General features: G+C 43.8%; 1 long non-coding RNA gene across 1 annotated transcript; it reads right to left on the bottom strand.

Moving 5' to 3' along the window:
* Positions 1-1647: 1647 nt before the first annotated feature.
* LOC149468476 (uncharacterized) lies at positions 1648-6145 on the bottom strand. Its single transcript, XR_016311707.1, has 2 exons — positions 5579-6145; positions 1648-1822 (listed from the first exon to the last, which is right to left on the bottom strand). It is a non-coding gene; the product is annotated as an uncharacterized LOC149468476 (long non-coding RNA).
* Positions 6146-12885: the final 6740 nt, after the last annotated feature.

Genomic DNA, 12885 nt, shown 5'->3' with positions numbered 1-12885 from the left:
TCATGAAAACCCCAAATCCACAATCTCAGAAAATTAGAATATTGTGAAAAGGTACAATATTCTAGGCTCAAAGTGTCCCACTCTAATCAGCTAATTAAGCCATAACACCTGCAAAGGGTTCCTGAGCCTTTAAATGGTCTCTCAGTCTGGTTCAGTAGGAATCACAATCATGGGAAAGACTGCTGACCTGACAGTTGTGCACTGTAAAATATCGTATTGTCTCGATATTTTATTAACTTGTATTGATGAGAAATGTTCAAATAGAAAGTCCTTCCACTTCTTGTAAAAACTCAAAAAGATGATTTAATAATAACGTTGCATAAAATTAGAAATAAAATATTGGCATACAGAATGTTTAAATAATGTCCAAAAAATATAGTTAAGTTCTTGATAATAAGATTGTATATATGTATATGTGTGTGTATGTGTGTGTGTATGTCTGTCGCATCAAGGCTGCTATATAGTGAGAGAGACTCAAACCTTTGTTCTGCTACCAAAAGAGCAATCCAGCCCCCACCAACCTAAAAGTGGGTTGGTATTCTCTTGTAGTCCTACTAAGATAATTGCTTCTCTCAAAGTCTGAGTGTAACTTTATCTCTTACATAGATGGGGGAGGATGGGGGAAGGTATAGCTAATTGCTCTCATATGTGGCTTGAATGTAAAGGAAAAACCCAAGATATATGTTCACAGACTCTGAAGTCTAATTACTCACTTTTCCCAATCTAGAACAAATATAAATATAATAACTCAATTATTCTATTAAGATCCAACTCATTCATACTTATGTTAGTACTGTTAATAAGAAGATATTAGATATTGGGTTAAGGAAAGCTTCTAACATTTCCCTCTCAAAATGATCGATTTTATCGAATCTTAATCATTTTCCTTATCTTAATCCATTTATACACATTCTCGTCACTTTCGTATCCATTCATGCGTTTTTGGATCTTAAGATAATTGATCTGAACATATCTTTAATTTGATTCTATAATGGGAAAACAAATTCTTTGATAAACCTTTTGTTATGTATCACATAAAAATATTTTTACCCTTATTATTTTCCTTTTACCAAATAATTCATCCCCTTAATAAATGTATAACTGTAACATTATAGTACAATACTTTAAAATATGGCACTTAAAAAATAGATGTTTCATATTTTCCCTCCAAAATGTGTGTAGCACACAGTTCTAAAATCCATACATTTTTAAATTACCTTATCAACATTTAAACATAACATATGTTCTCTAACTTCAATCCATACATGTATATCAAATGATTTTTTTTTTTTTTAAAAACATACATATAACAATGTAAAGCTTGCCTAAGTTTCTCTATATGTACCTTAGAAAAACTTATCTCTAGCTTAATTAACAACAGATGTTCTAACTAAGTAGAGTGACTCTGTTGTAACAAGTTTAACCTCTTCACTTCTGAAAGTACATAGTGTGTGATTGCAAATGTTCATGTGAAAACTGATCTCATCTTAATATGGTAAACATATTATGTCAAAATAAAATGTACACACAAAAAAAAACAATATATCTGATGAATGAATTATTTCATCAGTAGTCAAAAGTCAATTGTTTTATAAGTTCTTCCTCTATGAGATGCCTTGAGATGTCTTGTCTTCTTCTAGCGCTCTGTAAAGTTAAAATAACTTTATTGAACATAAAAAGAACAACAAAAACAATGATGAATGAAATTCTTGTTGCAAAGCTTCTTCCAGAATAAATTTCCTTCTTGGAAAATGTATTATCATCTGAAAGGTTTAGAAATATTTGAGTTTTCTTCCTTTAACAGTTACTCTTAGGTCATTTCCTGTAACAGAAATGCAGTATCATTATTTTGGCATTGATAATTTTACATGGATTAATCCTCTTACATTTAATCCTCACATCTGTTAATATTACATATCACAATCACAAACATTTCTAGTCATGACATGGAAGACATATTTTCATTATAACACTTCTTATTGACTTGTAGTGTTCTATTTTAGAATGCGGGCACTTCCGCCTAACAACACTAGGGTTGCTGATGCAAATCCCAACCATGGCATCACCTGCCTGGAGTTTGTATGTTCTCCCTGTGCTTGTGTGGGTTTTCTCCAGGTACTCCGGTTTCCTCCCACACTCCAAAGACATGTTGGTAGGAGAATTGGCTCCTATCTAAATTGGCCCTAGTATGTGTATGTATGACTGTGAATTAGGGACCTCAGATTATACACCTCTTGAGGGTTAGGGACTTATGTGAATGTACAATATATGTAAAAAGCACTACATAAATTCACAACGCTATATAAGTACCTGAAATAAACAAAAATAAATATAACAGGACGCTACATCTCCATTATTGGTCATGATTCAAAACCTTGGTTTCAAAACCAAAGAAAGGTTTTGTATCACCCCAGAGATGACAAAGGATCATGCCTTTGATCTTATCTCTATAAAATTGGAAAAATGCGTAACTGTTTTCTGTGTTGGCTCACTTCTTGTAGTGTAAGACTGATCTGCAGTAATACATACTGGTTTCAAACTTTTCTCAGTTCCTATGTTGAAAACATGAGGTACAAACTTCTCACTTACAGCTGTACAAAAATGGGTTGGTATGTTTTCCTGAAAAGGTCTTTTTGTTACATCTATCTGAATGTGTTTGGATGACAGTGTTTTGTACCATATAGGATAATTTTCACGATACTTTTCTGTTGAACCATCTTCCCCTAGGAGTTTCAGCGAGGAATCAGGTGTCTGTAATATGATCTTACTTGATCTCACAATGTATTCAGTTATTTTGACTGCAAAGAAAACACTTAACAATTTTTTCATATGTGCATCAAAGTTTTTCTCCATATTTGTCAAAGTTCTTGAGAAGAAACCTATTATTTTCTGATTACCTTCTTTTAATTGTGACAAAGTTACTGAGATTGCATTATTGGAAACATTGGTTTCTAAAACAAAAGGAATTTTACTACAAAACTCAACAGTATTTAATGTAGTAGCATTCTGCAAATCCCATTTCAATAGTTCAAAAGCTTCTTTCTCAGTTTGATCCCATTGTTCCAATACACCATCTTTTTGTCTCAAACGATCAAATAATGATCTAGACTTCTCTGCAAAATTGGGTATAAAATCTTTACAATGATTTACTTCACTCAAAAACTGACGCAAAGCCTTGCGATTTGTTGGAATTGGATAAGCAGAAATAGTTCTAACTTTTTCTTGCAACAACTGTCTCTGTCCATGACTAATTTGCATATGAAGGAATTCCACCTGTCTTTTCATCAACTGAACTTTCTCTGTATTCAATTTCAATCCTGCTGTTTGTAACAACGTAAATATTTCAGACAAAAGAGAGATATGCTCAGTTATATTTTGTGTAGACAAGAGAAGCTTGTCTACATGCTGGACAATACATTCTGGCCTAGAGAATTTAGATAATATTTTTCCCAAATACTCATGAACAATGCCATCACTTATATCCATGCCTGGGGCTAATCTTGTGAATGTATATGTTTCTTTGTTGAAGCTAAAAGCAAGCTTATATTGACAACTCTTAGCTAATGGTACTGACAAATGGCTATTGGCGATTTCAAGTACAGAGAATATTTTGGCCTTGGCATCCAGATGTGACATTATGTTACAATCAGGAACAATAGATTTGTTATTTGTGATGCATTTGTTCAATGTCCTGAAGTCAACTGATAAAGAATATGAATTATCAGCTTTGATAGGCCAAATACAATTATTCACCACAGATTGTACTTTCTTTAAAATTCCTTGCTGTAAAAACTCATCTACAATGGAAGAAATTGGATGAAGTGATTCTAATGGCAATTTGTATTGAGGTTGAGGCTTAGGGTCTCTACCTTCAATGTCAACTTCAAAATTTGTAAACAAACCTACATCATTTTTGCTTTGACTCCAAAGATCCTTATGTGATATAACCAATTGTTCCAATTCAAGATTGGTTCCTGTATGTGGCCATTTATGATCTGAAGACATGTCAGCAGTTGCTGTACAAATACTTCCAACATTACCGTACATGGAAGAATCAATTGATGTTGATTTGGGCCTTCCACTTTCATCCAATAAATGTGGAGCAACATATTCCAACGGTAAAGAAGAAGAGTCTCGATTTGATCCTGATTTAAATTTCGGCAATGGCAATAAACCATTCCTGTTAATGACAACAGCACTGTTTACCATATTGTTTAAGCTGTTGTTGACTCTCAGTGAACTGATCTTTTTAACTTCTGAGGCATAAGGCAACTCAGACAGACTATTGTTGGAACATGGAGGAGCAGATTGTTCAAAAATTATATTTTGGTCTTCTAATTCCAAAGCTTTTCTTTGTAAATCTAATTTATAGAGAATACAATCTCTTTTCAAATGACCAAATCGTTTACAATAGAAACAAATAGTATTTCCTGTCTGCTCTGAGACTCTCGTCCTGCCTGTGACGTATTCATCATCATAATTGGGTGTGGCTAAGCACATGGTTTCTCTCTGTTCTCCATTTTGAACAATTAAACTTTCCTTTTTCTGATTGTTTAATTTAAGTTGTCTCCTAACTGTATCAATAACTTTGGCTGCGTGATCTAAATCATTTTTTCCAGTAGCAATAATAAAAGATGCTGAATCAAGATACTTGAATTTTTTAACAAAAGCATTTACCATAGAAGGAGTCTCATTGTCTAAATTAAATATCATTTTGTATACTTTAGAAAATCTATTTTTAAATTCAAAAGGATCATCATTAATCGTAGCTCTTAAGGAGTCTAAGATTTCCAAAGAAGGTGTTTCCTGTCCAGTAGTAAATTTCAATAATTGACGTAGTCGGTCTGATGCATTGCTATGCATTTCCTCATCATCCTCAATATATGGCGTTTTGATTAATCTACATGCCATAACGCTGGGGAGCCATAAACAGAATAGAAAATTTCTTTGCTCCTGATTTAAACAAAAATTATTACAAAAATTTTCATAAACCTCCATGTTATAGAAAGCATCGGCGTCCATATCATAGGCTGGCATATCCTTCAAAATTTTCATGAGCTGATCAAGGATTTTAAGATTAAGTTTTGCAGCTTTATCCCTTAATTTTCTCTTACACATTTCTTCCTGATTGGTAGGATCTCCTTCTATAGACTGGATCTCTGGTACAAAAGATTTTTGTTTCTCTGCCTTAGTATTCACACAAATTCTTTTTACATCATTCTGCAGGTCAGATAACTGAATGTCTTTTGTTTGAATTGCACTTTGCATATCATCTATTTGCTCAGTCAAAATCTGGCAATTAGCACATACACTGTTCTGATCTTGCTGCATTACACATGTAGCAGTCTTAGGAACATCAAAAATCATGGCATTAAAAACATTAACTAACTTCATTACATTTCTAACTTGTTTGCTCAGTTTCTTAAAGGAAAACTTAGATTTTTCTATCTTAATATTAGCCTGTAAGCATTCATTATACATGTACCGCCAAAGTTCATTATCTTTAACAAATGTAGACAGATTCTTGAATTCTAACTTACTCTCTCTAGATAATTCATCAATAAAATCCATTACTTACCGATTAAGAAGGTCTTTCTTTACATAACGCGTCTTTTCTCTCTTGGCGGGAAATGACATCACCAAGGAACAGCGTTTCTTGCAATTGCGCAAAATTCTCACCAATTCTGCATTTAGGTTCTCGATTATGCCGACGATTCATCTGTTGCAGACTTTTACTTCTCCTGAAAGCTTGATTTCATATTTTGCTGAGTTTGCAAACCACGTCCCTCTCATCAAGATGAAAGAGAAAAAAGTCAAAAATAATCGATCGGCGGAAACGAATCGAACTGGAGGCTCGCCACTGTAAAATATCGTATTGTCTCGATATTTTATTAACTTGTATTGATGAGAAATGTTCAAATAGAAAGTCCTTCCACTTCTTGTAAAAACTCAAAAAGATGATTTAATAATAACGTTGCATAAAATTAGAAATAAAATATTGGCATACAGAATGTTTAAATAATGTCCAAAAAATATAGTTAAGTTCTTGATAATAAGATTGTATATATGTATATGTGTGTGTATGTGTGTGTGTATGTCTGTCGCATCAAGGCTGCTATATAGTGAGAGAGACTCAAACCTTTGTTCTGCTACCAAAAGAGCAATCCAGCCCCCACAAACCTAAAAGTGGGTTGGTATTCTCTTGTAGTCCTACTAAGATAATTGCTTCTCTCAAAGTCTGAGTGTAACTTTATCTCTTACATAGATGGGGGAGGATGGGGGAAGGTATAGCTAATTGCTCTCATATGTGGCTTGAATGTAAAGGAAAAACCCAAGATATATGTTCACAGACTCTGAAGTCTAATTACTCACTTTTCCCAATCTAGAACAAATATAAATATAATAACTCAATTATTCTATTAAGATCCAACTCATTCATACTTATGTTAGTACTGTTAATAAGAAGATATTAGATATTGGGTTAAGGAAAGCTTCTAACATGCACAAAACCATCATTGACACCCTCCATAAGGAGGGAAAGTCTCAAAAGGTAATTGCAAAAGAAGCTGGATGTTCCCAAAGTGCTGTATCAAAGCACATTAATAGAAAGTTATGTGGAAGGGAAAAGTGTGGAAGAAAAAGGTGCACAAACAGCAGGGATGACAGCAGCCTGGAGAGGATTGTCAGGAAAAGGCCTGTCAGGGATCCCCTCGATTCCCGCCGCGTTGGTCCCGGCGCAGGCGCAGTATGCCGCCCGGCGCAGGGACTCGAGCACTGGGTCCGGGCCGGCCGCGGTGTTAGAGTTCGCGCATGTGCAGTAGAAGCCGCGGCCGCCCGCTGGGCACCAATGGCAGCGCAGGGCGGGATATTTAAACGACCCTGAGCTGTCATTCAGTGCCTTCTGGTCTTTCCTGCATCCTGTATCCTGTGAACCTGTACCCTGTAAGTTATTGACCCGGATTATACCTGACCTTGCTGTTTTCTCCTATTCTGACCCTTGCTTTGCCTGACCTCTCTCCTGAATGCCCCCTATTGGATTTGACCTGCTGTTGCTGACCTGGCGTGTGACCCGACCATTCTATGCCCGCTGCCTTGTACCTTGCCGCCCTCTCTGTTACCGACCCGGCCCGTCTGACCTTGCTCATCCATCCAGCCATCCCGTGCAGTGGGGTCTTCTGACCTCCTCACATCAGACTCTTCCCCGTGGGAGCCCCTTGCGCATACTACTACCACTGACGGGCGCACCCAGTAGCCACGACCTGGTCTCAGGGAGCTCCAAGTCCATCCCCACCATCAGGGGCCCTGGTGAACAAGCACCCTGGGACTTAGACTCCGTGCGCTGGGGACGCCTATTCAGTGGAGTGCTAGTAGTACCGCCGGGCGGTCCCTTACAGTACCAGAAGGCCATGACTGAGTCTAGAGGAGGTCCCTCGCCGCTGGAGGAGATCTGCAGGCACCTGTCCAATTTGACACAGACCGTATCGGCCCTGCAGGATAGATGTCAGCGGATTGAAACTCAATTCCAGGCCTGCACTATATCCGCTCCCGCCCCACAGGCCGCGGTCCCCACATCTCCAGCTGTAGCAGCCCCTGTGCTGGTGTCTGGGGCATCCGCACCACTCCCGGCAGCCGACCCCCGAGTACCCTTACTGGAACGTTTCCACGGGGACCGCACACGTTTTAGATCATTCCGTGAGTCCTGCCTCCTCTATTTTGAGCTACAACCCCGAACCTTCGTGACTGAATCCGTGAAGGTGGGGTTCGTCATCTCCCTCCTGCAGGGTGAACCCCAAGACTGGGCCCATCGATTACGGGGAAAAAACGACCCTCACCTCAGTTCGGTTGACAGTTTTTTTGATGCTATGGCCATCCTTTATGATGACCCACAGCGGGCAGCTTCTGCTGAAGCTACTCTGTACACGCTCCGGCAAGGCCGCCGAGCGGCGGAGGAGTACGCAGCTGAATTTAGGCGATGGATGGGGGATACTCGCTGGAACGAGTTCGCACTCCTGCATCAGTTCCGTATTGGCCTATCAGATGGCCTGAAAGACGAGCTCGCCCGGGTGGAGGTACCTGAGACTTTAGAGGACTTAATAGCACTGACCATTAAAATTGACCGTAGACTGCGGGAACGCAGGTTTGAGAGGTCCGGCCAGGGTCATGGAAATCCCTGGGGATCATTTCAGGGTCCCAGTCAAACACCTAGGCCAGTCGTCCAAAACCGGCCACCTGGAGATAACCCCGAACCCATGCAGCTCGGCCTGGCACGGCCTAAACTATCCCCAGAGGAACATCTGCGCAGACGATCCCAGAACCTGTGCCTCTATTGTGGCGAAGCTGGTCATATGGCGCGTTCCTGCCCGCAGAAACTGAGTAAGTGCACCTCTTCTTCCTTATCCATTGGCAATGTTGGTCCATCCCAATACTTAGTGGTACCCCTTTCCTTTCAGCTTCCAGAAAGGACCGTGGAAGTATCGGCCATAATTGACTCTGGGGCATGCAGCTGCTTCGTGGATATTAATTTTGCTCACCAGCAGGGTATTCCCCTTCAATTGAAACAGAAGGGGTTCAATATTTATTTGGCCGACGGTTCCCGAATAAAATCGGGGGTAGTGAACCAGGAAACCCCCTCCATCACCACTGTCATTGCCGGCCAGCACCAGGAATTCCTCCGCCTGGATGCTATAGCTTCACCCCTCTTCCCAGTCATTCTGGGGCTCCCATGGTTACGGGCCCATAACCCCCAGATTGACTGGGAGACCGGAGTAATCACGTTCCCTTCCCCATACTGTCGGATATACTGCCGCACTTCGGGCCCGGGGGCCCCCCAAATCCTCCTGTGCTCTGAGGGGGAAGCTGAATTAAAACAAGTAATCCCTGCGGTCTACCATGGGTTTTTAGATGTGTTCAGCAAACGGGGAGCTGATACTCTACCCCCCCACCGCCCTTATGACTGCCCCGTTGACCTGTTACCCGGCTCAGAAATTCCTTTTGGGCGAATCTTCCCCCTTTCAGAGCCCGAATTGGGGGCCCTAAAGGAATATATCGAGGACAGCCTCCAGAAGGGGTTCATCCGCCACTCCACCTCACCGGCGGGGGCGGGAATCTTCTTTGTTGAAAAGAAGGACAAAACCTTAAGGCCATGTATCGATTACAGGGAATTGAACAGGGTCACGATAAAAAACCGTTACCCACTACCATTAGTACCTGAGCTGTTCCAAAGTTTAAAGTCAGCAGTGGTTTTTACCAAGCTGGATCTGAGGGGGGCGTACAACTTGATTCGCATAAGGGAGGGGGACAAGTGGAAGACGGCCTTCCGCACCCGCTTCGGTCATTTTGAATATCTGGTCATGCCGTTCGGGTTGTGCAATGCTCCGGCCACTTTTCAACACTTTGTGAATGATATTTTTAGGGACTTTCTGGATGTCTTCGTGATCGTTTATTTAGACGACATTCTGATTTTCTCCCCGTCTTTGGGGGAACACAGAATACATGTAGCAAAAGTATTGGGGCGGTTGCGGCAGCATGGGTTGTACGCCAAGGCAGAAAAATGTTGTTTTGAACAATCCAGCATTGTCTTCTTGGGCCTGATTATCTCCACCGCGGGGGTCGCGATGGATCCCCAGAAGGTCGCTGCAATACTGGATTGGCCTGAACCCACAGATAGGAAAGGCGTCCAACGATTCATCGGCTTTGCAAATTTTTACCGGAAGTTCATCAAGAACTTCTCGGGTCTGGTCTCCCCCATTACTCAGCTAACCAAGCTGGGAACCCGATTCAGATGGACACCAGAAGCGCAGGGAGCTTTCGAAGTCTTAAAGAAGCTGTTCACTTCGGCACCCATTTTGGGTCACCCAGACGCCGCTCTGCCCTATATCTTGGAGGTAGATGCATCGGAGAATGCGGTAGGCTCCATCCTCTCCCAACGAAAAGGCACCAAGGAACTGCTCCACCCTGTAGCGTTCTTCTCACGGAAGCTGACCCCAGCGGAGAGGAACTATGATATCGGTGATCGAGAGCTACTAGCGATCAAAACGGCGTTAGAGGAATGGAGGTACCTGCTGGAAGGTGCGGTGCACCCCATCTTAATATTTACTGACCACAAGAACCTAGAGTATCTGAGAACCGCCAAGCGTCTACGCCCGCGACAGGCGAGATGGGCACTATTCTTTTCGAGATTCAACTTCCACATTACGTACCGGCCGGGATCAAAGAACACTAAGCCGGATGCGTTATCACGGATGTACGAAGACGCCAAGGAGACCCCAGTACCTGACACCATCCTGTCCTCGGGTAACTTCTTGGCCCTTCAGTCGGATCTTCGTTCCAGGCTAATGGAGGCATCCACAAACTTCTCTACCCCAGGCGGAGGGCCACTCCGGAACAAGGGGGGACTCCTATGGAGGGAAGACCGAATTGTGGTGCCGGAAGAAACCCGAACCTTGGTCTTGGGGCATTGCCACGACCACCCAATGGCGGGGCACTTTGGCCCAGAAAAGACCCTGGAACTTCTCCGACGCTCATTCTGGTGGCCAGACATGGCTAAGGATTGTAAGGGCTATGTCAGGTCCTGTGTCACCTGCCAGAAGAACAAGCCAGCAAGAAACAAGGTTTGGGGTCTGCTGCGACCCTTACCTATTCCTGAACGGCCTTGGCAAAAGATCTCACTAGACTTTATAGTCGAGCTTCCGCCATCCCGAGACCACACGGCAATCCTGGTAGTCGTGGACCGCTTGTCCAAGATGGCCCACTTCATCCCGTTGAAGAAAACCCCCTCGGCGGCCGAGACCGCGCAAGTCTTCATTCGTGAGGTAGTCAGGTTGCATGGGGTCCCTGAAGACATCGTCTCGGACCGAGGGGTCCAGTTCACGTCCAGATTCTGGAGGGCACTGTGCAAAACCCTGGACATCAAATTATCTCTCTCCTCTGCGTTCCACCCTCAAACTAACGGTCAAACCGAAAGGACCAATCAGACCTTGGAGCAATACTTAAGATGCTATACCTCGTTTACTCAAGATGACTGGCTGCCACTTCTTCCTTTAGCGGAATTTGCGTATAACAACGCCCGCCACTCAGCAACAGGGCAGTCCCCGTTCTTTGCCAACTATGGCTTTCACCCAGTCTTCCTCCCGGATTTGGTGTCGGAATGCCCAGTACCAGCAACACAAGATGTGGTATCGTTTTTCGCTGCGAACAATAAGAAGCTTCAAGTGGCCATCAGTCGGGCCCAGGAAGACTACAGGAAGGCATTCAACAGGAAACGGAGAGGAGATCTGGTATTGCGGCCTGGGGAGAAGGTTTGGCTGGCGACGTCCAATCTAAAGATGCTTTGCCCGTCAAAGAAATTGGGACCCAAATTTATAGGCCCCTTCTGCATTAAACGGATGGTTAACGAAGTAGCCTACGAACTCGCCCTCCCTGACACGCTCAAGATCCACCCGGTCTTTCATGTGTCCCTGCTGAAGCCAGTGGTCCCAGATGCCTTCCCTGACCGGGAATCTAGACCCCCGGAAGCGGTAACGGTCGAAGGAGAAGAAGAGTTTGAGGTTGAAACAATCCTGAAGTGTCGAAGGAGGGGAGGCCAGACCCAATTCCTTATCAAATGGAAGGGCTATGGTCCTGAGGACAATTCTTGGGAACCAGCCCATAATGTCCATGCACCCAGACTTGTCCGGAGGTTCTTTCGCGATCACCCGTGGTGGAGAGATCGGGTGGGCATCCGGAGGTTGCCCGTAGGGGGGGGCAATGTCAGGGATCCCCTCGATTCCCGCCGCGTTGGTCCCGGCGCAGGCGCAGTATGCCGCCCGGCGCAGGGACTTGAGCACTGGGTCCGGGCCGGCCGCGGCGTTCGAGTTCGCGCATGCGCAGTAGAAGCCGCGGCCGCCCGCTGGGCACCAATGGCAGCGCAGGGCGGGATATTTAAACGACCCTGAGCTGTCATTCAGTGCCTTCTGGTCTTTCCTGCATCCTGTATCCTGTGAACCTGTACCCTGTAAGTTATTGACCCGGATTATACCTGACCTTGCTGTTTTCTCCTATTCTGACCCTTGCTTTGCCTGACCTCTCTCCTGAGTGCCCCCTATTGGATTTGACCTGCTGTTGCTGACCTGGCGTGTGACCCGACCATTCTATGCCCGCTGCCTTGTACCTTGCCGCCCTCTCTGTTACCGACCCAGCCCGTCTGACCTTGCTCATCCATCCAGCCATCCCGTGCAGTGGGGTCTTCTGACCTCCTCACATCAGACTCTTCCCCGTGGGAGCCCCTTGCGCATACTACTACCACTGACGGGCGCACCCAGTAGCCACGACCTGGTCTCAGGGAGCTCCAAGTCCATCCCCACCATCAGGGGCCCTGGTGAACAAGCACCCTGGGACTTAGACTCCGTGCGCTGGGGACGCCTATTCAGTGGAGTGCTAGTAGTACCGCCGGGCGGTCCCTTACAAGGCCATTCAAAAGTGTTGGGGACTTTCACAAGGAGTGGACTGAGGCTGGAGTCAGTGCATCAAGAGCCACCACACACAGACGGATCCTGGACATGGGCTTCAAATGTCGTATTCCTCTTTTCAAGCCGCTCCTGAACAACAAACAACGTCAGAAGCGTCTTACCTGGGCTAAAGAAAAACAGACCTGGTCTGTTGCTCAGTGGTCCAAAGTCCTCTTTTCTGATGAGAGCAACGTTGCATCTCATTTGGAAACCAAGGACCCAGAGTATGGAGGAAGAATGGAAAGGCACACACTGCAAGATGCTTGAAGTCCAGTGTGAAGTTTCCACAGTCTGTGTTGATTTGGGGAGCCATGTCATCTGCTAGTGTTGGAGCACTTCTTGCTTCCTTCCGCAGACAAGCTTTATGGGGATGCTGACTTCATTTTCCAGCAGGACTTGG

This window comes from Staurois parvus, unplaced genomic scaffold (assembly GCF_062004578.1).
Source record: "Staurois parvus isolate SC_StPar_1 unplaced genomic scaffold, SC_StPar_1.0 ptg000086l, whole genome shotgun sequence".
In the NCBI taxonomy this organism is placed as follows: domain Eukaryota; kingdom Metazoa; phylum Chordata; class Amphibia; order Anura; family Ranidae; genus Staurois; species Staurois parvus.
This window is presented reverse-complemented; position numbering and strand designations above follow the sequence as displayed.